The following is a 12,825-nucleotide window of genomic DNA, read 5'->3' as shown; positions in this document are numbered from 1 at the left end:
GTTTTCTCGATATCGGACTCACGAAGTGGAATCTGATGAAATCCGCTTTTAAGATCAACAACGGTAAATAGTGAATTATTTCCGAGGTTTGCAAGAACCTCATTTATTTCTGGTATAGGGTACTTATCGGGGATTGTAATTGAATTGAGCTTTCGATAGTCGATCACCATCCGGTATTTCTTTTTACCAGAGGCGTCCAACTTTTTGTCGACTATCCAGACTGGTGAGTTATAGGGGGATTTTGATCTCCTAATTATCCCGTTATCTAAGAGTTCCTCTATTTGCCTTTCTATTTCCTCTTTAAGCGCCATTCGATAAGGATAAGGCTTGGAATATACGGGTGTGTCGCTGGTAGTGCGGATTTCGCCCTTTACTAAAGTAGTATATGTTAGTTTTTCGTCGGGATCCGAGAACAGATTGGGACATTTCCCAATTATGCCATTAATTTTTGATTGAATTTCGGCAGAAAGATGTGGTATTTTTATTCCTACATTATTCACTTCTTGTGACACCCTTTGTTTTAGAGGGATAACTATATTTTCAAAAATTGTCATCATATTTTTATCAGTGTGGATTGTTGCTTGCAGTTGTTTGAGCGTGTCGTTACCTATTATTCCGTGAAAGGAGTTTAATGTTGGTAAAATGAAAAATTTAATTTTGCCTACGCCGTGTCCGAAAATATCCACGTACGTGTGGTGAGTGATTTCTATGTCTCCTGCGACAGAGTTAACTTTAAAAGTATGCTCATTAGGAATTGGATTTCTTATCCTCGAGGATTGTATGTAATTTTTATTCGAGACGGTATCTATTAGAAAGTCTAGTCCATCTCCGCTCCTAGCAATGAACTCGTAATAGGGGAGTGAAGATGGAGTTAGTCTAAAAAAATGAATAGTATCTAGTTCGGTGCAATCCTGCCCGTTCAGGGCCGGATTATTGTTTGTGATTAAATTGAGGTTACTTTTTGGTATGTGGTCTGGTTGATTTTCATTTCCATAATTAGTTAGGATGGGATTATCCTCGTAGATTTGGTGAGGATCTACCTGATCGTAGAATTCATCCGGTTTAGTGTAGTCCGTATTGGCGTAAAAAGTTCTTTGCATTTTATTTGGTGCGTGAGGATGTTGGGTAGAAAGGGGCGCTTCTGCGCGGAGTTGTTTTGGTTATTCTGCGGCCGGTTTTGATAGTTGACCTGCCTGGAATGTATGGACTGGTCTACATCCATTGGTACTGGTGGTTTTGGTGGTAGATTATTTCTGTTATTATTGGAGTAATTATTTTGATTGTTGTATCCTGTTGGGTTCGAACGGAAATTTGGGTTATACTGGGGATAATTGGTTTGGCCGTAGTATCCCGTGCGGAATCCTTGGTCATATCCGGGGTAATTGTAGTTGCTAGGACGATTTGTCGGTGGAATGAATGGATTATTTGGGTACCTATTTGGTTGTCGATTAAACTGTTGCAACCTCGGTTCAAAACTAGGTTTTGGTGCTAAGGAATAAGTCAGCTCGGGATAGAAGGGTCTGTTATTGTTATAATTTGTGGTATTTCGTGGTAGTCGTGGCGGTCCGTTGATAATTGATCTATTCACAGTGTTCGCGTGGTTCATTCGGAAGGACATGTTATCAAGTTTTTGACACAGGTGCAATGCCTGTGGCAGGGTGGTTGGTTCACGGATACTGAGGAGACGGGGTAGGTCTCCATTAAGCCCGCGAATAAACGTATCCAGAGCTTTCTCTCTGTAGGAGTTTGTCATGGCTCTAATGGACTCTTCGCCCAAGTCGAGACAGGAAATTTTGTCAAGGATTAGTGAAAGATGTTGATAGACCTTCTGATAGAAGGTAGAAATATCATCGTGGCGCTGGGCCAGTGTGGTCATTTGGTATTCTAAAGTACCAATATCTCTCTTGTCGGAATAGTGCATCATAAGGCACTTTCTAATATGCATCCAATCTAGTGGAGTACTATAGGATTCGAGAGCCGTGTCGGCATCGCCGACAATTTTGTGTCTGATTGTATGTAGTATGGCGAAATATTTAGGTGTGTCTTTCAAAGATTCATATGCTTTTAATATTCTGTCGACACTTTTTCTCCAGGAGCTAAATTCTTCTGGTCGTCCTGAGAATTCTCTCAGGCATTTTACCATATCTGGTACCCTATCTAGATCGTTTATATTTTGCGCATTTAATGTAACACTATGGTCTGGTGGCAAATCATTAGGGGAAGTCCTATTCATTCTATCTAACGCTTCTATAGCTGCTGATTCTAATTCCGTCGTATTAGAGACGGGAAGATTTCCCTGACGGGTATTTCCGTATTCCAACCTAAGTTGGTTCAATTGATCAACGAGTTCCTCCGCGGATCCTGGCATTTTCCTAAAGATTTTTTTTTTTTTTTTATATTTGATTGCTAATTTCTTTTAGTTCTTCTTTTATTTCACAAGGCACAACTCTGTTTACTTTTCACAATGATTTCTGTATAATATTTTCTTTAGATTTTATGGATTTTTTTCCTAATTTCTAGTTAATTTTTCTTTCACAAAAAGCAATTAAATTTACTTTTCACAATAATTCCCTTTTCTTTTTTGTTTCACAAGCGCAACTCAATTTACTTTCTCGCAATGATTTCTGTGTAAATTTTTATCTTTGATTTTATGGATTTGTATGCTAATTTCTCTTTTAATTTTTCTTTTCTTTCACAAAGCACAATTAGATCTACTTTTCATAATAATTTCTTTTTCTCTTTTTTCTTCAATTGTTATTATTATTTTTGTTTTCAATTATTTACTTATTACTATACGCTAGTATCATGTCCAACGCTGGATGTGGGGTTTTCGCCGCTTCGGTGTTCGTCCTTTTCCCTCCTGGTACTTGGGTACCTCGGTCGTACTGCTTATTCCACTTCCCGGTGCCGCTGTAGACGCGGGGCCTTACTTGTTATTTTTCAGGCACTTTTAACATTTTTTTTTTTTTTTTTTTATATACGTCACTCGCATGGCCTTACTTTTTGATTTTCAGGCACTACTACTTCCCGACACTCGCGCTGGTCCCTGCTCGGGCGCCAGTTAAATTACTAAAGGTTATTTAGTTGAAAAAAAATGTTTTTATTGGGAGCTATGGCTCCTTTATTACTCAATGTCAGAAATAGAACTAACTTTTACAAATATTATTTTCTTACAACTAACTTATTTTGTCGCCGCTCTACCGACTGCGCTGCTGTTGCCGCTTTGTGAATTCGCTGACGATGCGCTTCCCACCGCTTGCTGCATTTCTGCTTATTTTCGTGATGTTATGACTTGGTTGAAATGCTGACGATGCATTTCTCACCGCTTGCTGCATTCTTAGTTATTTTCGTGGTGTTATGTTTCGTTATGGAATTTTGTTTACCAGCTTGTGCAACAAGTGTCTTCTTGCTTTACTATTTGGCGTGCGTCGTGCTAACATATATACTATATATATATACTATATATACCATCATATATATATTATATATATCACCGATCTCTATGATTTTTTGACACAACAATACATACAATATACGTAAGCAATCGGTGAAATTTGAAGCTTATAGCTGTTAAAATGGGGTAGAAATTGCGAAAAGTTTCTTATCTGAACAATCGGTTGTATGAGATATATACTATATATACAACCGATCTCTATGATTTTTTCAGACAACAATATATGCTATATACGTAAGCAATCGGTGAAATTTGAAGCTTATAGCTGTTAAAGCGGGGTAGAAATTGCGAAAAGTTTCTTATCTGAACAATCGGTTGTATGAGATATATACTATATATACAACCGATCTCTATGATTTTTTCAGACAACAATATATGCTATACACGTAAGCAATCGGCGAAATTTGAAGCTTATAGCTGTTAAAATGGGGTAGAAATTGCGAAAAGTTTCTTATCTGAACAATCGGTTGTATGAGATATATACTATATATACAACCGATCTCTATGATTTTTTCAGACAACAATATATGCTATATACGTAAGCAATCGGTGAAATTTGAAGCTTATAGCTGTTAAAATGGGGTAGAAATTGCGAAAAGTTTCTTATCTGAACAATCGGTTGTATGAGATATATACTATATATACAACCGATCTCTATGATTTTTTCAGACAACAATATATGCTATATACGTAAGCAATCGGTGAAATTTGAAGCTTATAGCTGTTGAAATGGGGTAGAAATTGCGAAAAATTTCTTATCTGAACAATCGGTTGTATGAGATATATACTATATATACAACCGATCTCTATGATTTTTTCAGACAACAATATATGCTATATACGTAAGTATTGGGTGAAATTTGAAGCTTCTAGCTGTTAAAATGGGGCTCAAATTTGCGAAAAAATATATATATATATATATATACTATATATACCAACATATATATATTATATATATCACCGATCTCTATGATTTTTTGACACAACAATACATACTATATACGGAAGCAATCGGTGAAATTTGAAGCTTATAGCTATTAAAATGGGGTAGAAATTGCGAAAAGTTTCTTATCTGAACAATCGGTTGTATGAGATATATACTATATATACAACGATTTCTATGATTTTTTCAGACAACAATATATGCTATATACGTAAGCAATCGGTGAAATTTGAAGCTTATAGCTGTTAAAATGGGGTAGAAATTGCGAAAAGTTTCTTATCTGAACAATCGGTTGTATGAGATATATACTATATATACAACCGATCTCTATGATTTTTTCAGACAACAATATATGCTATATACGTAAGTATTGGGTGAAATTTGAAGCTTCTAGCTGTTAAAATGGGGCTAAAATTTGCGAAAATATATATATATATATATATATACTATATATATACTATATATACCACCATATATATACTATATATACCACCGATCTTTATGATTTTTCAGACAACAATATATGCTATATACGTAAGCATTCGTTGAAATTTGAAACCTCTAGCTCTTAAAATAGGGCAGTAATTACGAAAACTTCCTTATCTGAACAATCGGTTGTGGGGGATATATACTATATATACGACCGATCTCATCAATTTTTTCAGGCAACAATATGTGCAATATACGAAAGTATATGGTGAAGTTTGAAGCTTCAATCTGTTAAATTGGGTAAGATATTACAAAAATCCTCTTTTTCTGAAAAATCGGTTGTATGGAGGATATATGCTATAGTGGTCCGATCCGGTCGGTTCCGACAAATGTCTAATCGGACACCCATATACACCCGCTCACCAAATTTTATCAAGATATCTCAAAAATTGAGGGACTAGTTTGCATACAAACAGACAGACGGACAGACGGACATGGCTAAATCAACTCAGCTCTTCAACCTGATTATTTCGGTATACTTAATGGTGGGTCTATCTATTTTCCTTTAAGGACTTACAATTTTCGGTTTCGTGACGAAACTAATATACCATTTCATTTTCATAAAAGGTATAATGACGAGTAAGACACAAACTTACCCAAAAAAAGTTTAAAAAAAAAGCGCGAAAAAGTGCTAAAAAATTTAAATAAATGGGCAAAACGACTATTGTCTGCTGGAGGCATAGCTAAGTGCAGCTGAGGTGTTAATTTTGTGGCAAATGGCGATGGACGAAACCGCATCTCGTGTAATGAGATACTCAGCTGCATATTAGGAAAGTGAAATGGGGCGTGCAAGAGTTGAAAAATAATATATTTTGCATTTTCCTGCTTATTCCCCGCACGGTCGATGAATAAGTACATAAAAAATATTAACTTCATACGAAAATGTAAATGGGGGGAGGGCTACAATTGCAATACAACATTGCGTATTTTTTTTTTCTTCGACGAACAACATAATATTGGTGCAATCAGCAAGAATAAGAATATTAAGAAATTCATAAAATTGTATGTTTTATATGTACGTGTATTGGTAGACATATTTTTATGTTGTTTGACTGATTATGCTAAACGTTTATAGCCTTTGGAAAATATTCATACGAACAAGGGTGGGCTGTTAATTTTTAACTTCCAATGAATGGCCGAGCCGTAATTAAGTTTCTTATACTCAACGTGCTTTGCGCACAGAGTATATTAACTTTGGTAAAATAACGATTGGTTGTACAGCTATAGAGGAATCGAGATAGATATAAACATCCATATATGAAAATCATCAGTATCGGAAAAAAAATTTATTAAGCCATGTCCGTCCGTCCGTTCGTCTGTCCGTTAACACGATAAGCAAATATTGAGATAGCTCCACGAAATTAGGTATATTGGTTTATCTGAACCCTGAATATATTGGTATTGAAATTGAGTGAAAAATAAAATGTAAGGCGCGATAACCACCGAAGAGATTTTAGGCCGAGCTTCTCTTCCAATTTGCGTCGTGCTCCTTTAAATTTTTCCTATAAATTTGCGGGACAGGACCTACTGCAAGGCAGAAGAGTTTTCACTGAGAGCTTTTCATGGCAGAAATATACTCGGAGAAAAATTTGTTTCTAATTGAAAAATATTGTTTCTAAAATTTTGATGTTGCTTTCCCCGGGGCGTGAACTCAGGATCTTCGGTGTGGATGGCGGAGTACGCTACCATCACACCACGGCGGCCGCCAGTGAAATCGGATTATAACCACACCCACTTTTTATATATATAACATTTTGGAAAACACAGAAACCCGGATTTTTAAGTAAATAATGCACTTAGAATGTTGAAATTTGATGTGTGGACTGATATTGAGACTCTTAATAAAAATTTTAAAACATTTTTGAAAATGGGCGTGGCACCGCCTACTTATGATAAAATCAATTTTACAAATATCATAAATCAAAAACCGTTAGTATAAATTAAGCGGGGGTTGCCCTTATTGCCTTCAAATGTATGAAAACATTTATTTGAAACAATTTTTATACTCAGCGTGCTTTGCACACAGAGTATATTAACTTTGATTGGATAACGGTTGGTTGTACAGGTATATAGATATAGACTTCCATATATCAAAATCATCAGTATCGAAAAAAAATTTTATTGAGCCATGTCCATCCGTCCGTCCGTCCGTTAGCACGATAACTTGAGTAAATTTTGAGGTATCTTGATGAAATTTGGTATGTAGGTTCCTAGGCACTCATCTCAGATCGCTAATTAAAATGAACGATATCGGACTATAACCACGCGCGATATCGAAAATTTCGAAAAACCGAAAAAGTGCAATAATTCATTACCAAAGACGGATAAGCGATGAAACTTGGTAGGTGGGTTGACTTTATGACACAGAATAGCAAATTAGTAAAATTTTGGACAATGGGCGTGACACCGCCCACTTTTAAAAGAAGGTAATTTAAAAGTTTTACAAGCTGTAATTTGGCAGTCGTTGAAGGTATCATAATGAAATTTGACAAGAACGTTACTCTTATTACTATATGTATGCTAAATAAAAAGTTAAAAAAGTAGAAAAATCTTAAAAAAAAAAATTTAAAAAAAAATTTAAACAAAATTTTAAAAGTCAAATTTTAACAAAAAAATATCTTTACAGTATATAAGTAAATTATGTCAACATTCATCTCCAGTAATGACGTGGTGCAACAAAATACAAAAATAAAAGAAAATTAAAAAATGGGCGTGGCTCCGCCCTTTTTCATTTAATTTGTCTACAATACTTTTAATGCCATAAGTCGAACAAAAATTGACCAATCCTTGTGAAATTTGGTAGGTAGATTCTATGACGGTAACTGTTTTCTGTGAAAATGGGCGAAATCGGTTGAAGCCACACCCAGTTTTTATACACAGTCGACCGTCTGTCCTTCCGCTCGGCCGTTAACACGATAACTTGATCAAAAATCGATATATCTTTACTAAACTTAGTTCACGTACTTATCTGAACTCACTTTGTATTGGTGTAAAAAATAGCCGAAATCCGACTATGACCACGCCCACTTTTTCGATATCGAAAATTACGAAAAATTAAAAAAATCCCATAATTCTATACCAAATATGAAAAAAGGGATGAAACATGGTAATTGGATTGGTTTATTGACGCAAAATATAACTTTAGAAAAAACTCTGCAAAATGGGTGTGACACCTAAAATATTAAGTAGAAGAAAATAAAAAAGTTCTGCAGGGCGAAATCAAAAGCTCTTGGAATCTTGGCAGGAATACTGTTCGTGGTATTACATATATAAATAAATTAGCGGTACCCGACAGATGATGTTCTGGGTCACCCTGGTCCACCTTTACGGCGATATCTAGAAAAAGCGTCCACCTATAGAACTATGGCCCACTTCCTTTTAAAATACTCTTTAATACCTTCCATTTGATACCCACGTCATAGAAACACATTCCAGGGTTTACCTAGGTTCATTTTCTTACATGGTGATTTTCCCTTATTTTGTCTCCAAAGCTCTCAGATGAGTATGTACTGTTCGGTTACACCCGAACTAACCCTTCCTTACCTGTTTTTCTGTAACTTTGTCTTACGACATAAGTTTTATCTGAAAGATAACGTTATGCATTAGGCTAATAGCCCATAAAAAATATGGCTTATATAAGGAATTATTATAAGCCATTAGCTAGAATCTAAAAACCGTATTATTATTATTCTTATGGATCAAATAAAGTAAGGCTTATAGCCTGATTATAAGATATTACTTACTGTACCAGAACCTTTTATATAAGGGTTATAGCAAATAAGGCTTACATAAGTCGTTATAATAAGACAATTTATTGAGTACAATAATCTGATTATAAGATTTATGAACCAAGTAAAATAAGGAATAGTATTTCATACTTTAACCTATTTTTAAGTCTTATTGCACATGTAATATAAGGGTTGCATAGGACTTATAAAATCTGACTTTAAACTTATTTTCGTTCAAGTTACGGGAAAATTAACATGTAAAATACTATTTTAAAGTTTTTCTAAACGGGGTAAATTACCAAAAACTTGAAATGATCTACTCAGATCGCAAGAAATGTAGAACTTACATCTTTGATGGGTTGTTTGAAAGAACAAAAATTACTTATTGTTCGGTATTCTATTTGTTCAATTAAAAAATATTACTGTGGCGTATATTAACATTTCGATACACCACTATGCTGCTAGAAGAGCTGGGTAGTAATGATTACTTACTTACTTACTTATTTGGCGCTTAACCGTTTAAACGGTTATGGCCGTCCAACAAGGCGCGCCAGTCTCTCCTTCTCTCTACCAACCGGCGCCAATTGGTCACACCAAGGGAGTTTAAATCGTTTTCCACCTGGTCATTGCAAAGGAGTGGGGGCCGCCCTCTACCTCTGCTCCATAGGCGGGTTTCGATAGAAACACTTTCTTGGCCGGAGCGTCATCTTTCATTCGCATAACATGGCCTAGCCAGCGCAGCCTCTGCGTTTTAATTCGCTGGACTATGTGGATGTCTGCGTATAGCTCGTACAGCTCATCATTAAATCTTCTTCGGTACTCGCCATCGCCAACGCGTAGAGGTCCATAAATCTTTCGAAGAACTTTTCTCTCGAACACTCCCAGAGCCGCTTCATCTGCTGTTGTCATGGTCCATGCTTCTGCCCCATATAGCAGGATGGGTACGATTAGTGACTTGTAGAGCATGATTCTTGTTTGCCGAGAGAGGACTTTACTTTTCAATTGCCTACCTAGTCCAAAGTAGCATTTATTGGCAAGAGTGATTCTTCGCTATATTTCAGAGCTGGTGTTGTTATTAGTGTTGATGCTGGTTCCCAAATAAACGAAGTCTTTTACTATTTCGAAATGATGGCTACCAACAGTAGCGTGTTTGCCAAGGCGCATATGCGCTGACTCTTTGCTCGATGACAGCAGTTACTTCGTTTTGTAATTCCAGAGCGGTTAAGTTCTGCAGCTAGTATAAGTTTCTAGAGCATCAAATTAAAGAAATCGTGCGATAGGGGGTCACCATGTCTGAAACCTCGTTTAGTTTCGAACGGCTTGGAGAGGTCCTTCCCAATTCTGACTGAGCTGATGGTGTTGCTCAACGTCATTTTTGCACAGTCGTATAAGTTTTGCGGGGAAACCAAATTCAGACATAGCGGCATATAGGCAGCGCCTCTTCGTGCTGCCGAAGGCGGTTTAAAATCGACTAAGATTTAAATTCCTCAAAAAAATACCAAAAGTAATTTTGTTTTTTGAGGCTCCAGTACAAAAAAAGTGTGCTCTTGAAAGGGTGATTGGTCACACCGCTGGTAATTACTATAACCTTCTCTAGCTAGCAGTTAAATAAGTATATTTGATGTAATTAGCAACAAGAAAAAGACCAAAGCTAGGTGGTATATTTTATGTTAATTTCATCATTATACCTATTTGGTCTTGTCCTAATTCTAGGTTGGTCTCGAATAGCTCAAAATTATCCTTCCTAATCCTTGGAGGGATGTATTCTACTCTACTTCATATAGTCATCTCTTTTTGGCCCTTTCAAAAGCTGCTGTTTGGTAGTTTTGAGAGTCATTAAGAAATAGAAAACCAAAATAAATAAGCAACTATTCGGGAAGGCTGTTTGAGAAATATGCCAACGAGGCCGCAGAGAGTATAAAAGCAGCGCAAGCTGAGAAACAATCAGTTAGTTAGATTTTAACATGCTTTTAGTAAGCGAGTAATTAAATTGCCAAATATTACTACCACAGTAGTGTTGTGAATAAAGTACATTTTGCTATACTGAATATTTTAGTTACTTATTTGACAGTTCAGCGATTCGAACTATAACAGAAAGTGCAGAACAATCAGAGTTTCCCAAAATTCGTTACATTGCTATAATTTATCGGTTATGGTTTGGTTTTATTTAGCTTAGTTTATGCAACATTTTCTTTTTTATTCATCTAAATTGTAGCGTAAATAAGCCTAAAATTAGACGTTTTTATAAAACGTATGACGTACTATATTTAAGCAATAATGATTGCTTACAAACGCTTATGCCAATTTTTGCTGGGTATTTACATATACATATTAGAGGTTTACGCCGATCACTTTATCGGCGGCGGCGGCGTAGGCTTTATTATATATATGCCGCCCACGCCGCCGCCGCACGCCGGTTTTCTTACTTTAAAAAGCTTGATTATTCTATTTTAAAAAAATAGTATTTAGGAAAGGTTTTGTTTGTATGTATTTAAGGAAATCAACGTGTTGACCATTTCGGAAAGATCCGAAGATATTGCAGACCGTTAAAAAATTTTCAGGAGTAGCTCCTTGCGGAGGGATTGTCCCTCCTTCACTTACTCCAGAGAGGCTTCGGCGACTTACGGTTGCTATTAATGGTCTATTAATACTCATGACTCTTGTGGCACAGGGCGCCTCCACTTTTTTCGGCTGTTTTTAAGAGCTACAATTCCCGATGTGCGAACAGTAGCAATCCCGACCACCAGTCGCTACCACGCCTCCTGACCCTCACACGATATGCCAGCACAGAATCTATAGGACTGCGACTTCGAACTCATACCTTCGTCGACGTCATTTTCGTAGAAGCTCTAGGTGTAGCTCCGAAGACTTTCCAACGGATGCTTTTGTCGCGCTATGCTGCCGAGCTACACCAGAGAAACACCTTGAAACGTTAGAGAGTGACCATTATGGATGACCGCGTAGCTTCAGTTTTCAGACTGGTTCGAATGTCCACTACGTTAGTGTAGTAGCACACACGGTCATTATTTCGACTGTCTTCGGAAAGCTTCTGCTTCACCACTTTGAGTGTTCTTGCGAAGGAGAAAGCCTCACCTGGTAAACACATATATGTGCCTACGTATTCACATTTGTAAAAGGAGCCGTAACGTGTAGGTGATATTTAAACTTGGTTGATAGGCTATAATCAATGTGATTCACTCCAAGGGACTAGTTTTGGAGAGGGCCGCCATCTTTATGTCAAACCGGGAGACTTGGGTGTTGAAGGATGAAGTGTGAAAATTTAAATTAACATTTCAGACGCTATTATATAGTTTCGCAAATAAACAACAGATTTTTGAATGTAAGCTCAAATCATTTTTCAAAACCTTCTCATACGTACATATATCCTCAACTTAAGTATGAGGTAAGAATCATTTCAAAGGAATCATACTAAAGGATTTTGCATCACTGATTTGGCTTATTCTTTCAGCCAATCGCAATATACAATTTTTTAAAAAATCGGCACCATTTTGCTTTTTTTAACAACTTGAGGACAATTTGAAAACAATTTGAAACGCCTTGGATAATTTTATTTGAATTCATTGTTCATTATTTTTTGGATAAAATATGCAAAGTCAGCATATAAATTTATTATATAACTTTTCTTTTAGTGTTTTGTTTTAATAACTTGGTGAATTGGGTGATGCAAAGTCCGTGACATCGAAAACGTCTGTTTTTTTTACTCAGTTGAGCAGAGCTCACAGAGTATATTAAGTTTGATTGGATAACGGTTGGTTGTACGTATATAAAGGAATCGAGATAGATATAGACTTCCATTTATCAAAATAATCAGGATCGAAAAAAATTTGATTGAGCCATGTCCGTCCGTCCGTTAACACGATAACTTGAGTAAATTTTGAGGTATCTTGATGAAATTTGGTATGTAGGTTCCTGAGCACTCATCTCAGATCGCTATTTAAAATGAACGATATCGGACTATAACCACGCCCACTTTTTCGATATCGAAAATTTCGAAAAACCGAAAAAGTGCAATAATTCATTAGCAAAGACAGATAAAGCGATGAAATTTGGTAGATGAGTTGAACTTATGACGCAGAATAGAAAATTAGTAAAATTTTGGACAATGGGCGTGGCACCGCCCACTTTTAAAAGAAGGTAATTTAAAATTTTGCAAGCTGTAATTTGGCAGTCGTTGAAGATATCATGATGAA

Source organism: Eurosta solidaginis, chromosome 1 (genome assembly GCF_040869045.1).
Source record: "Eurosta solidaginis isolate ZX-2024a chromosome 1, ASM4086904v1, whole genome shotgun sequence".
NCBI classification, from domain to species: Eukaryota; Metazoa; Arthropoda; class Insecta; order Diptera; family Tephritidae; genus Eurosta; species Eurosta solidaginis.
The sequence above is the reverse complement of the archived record's forward strand: the minus strand, read 5'-3'. Positions refer to the sequence as shown.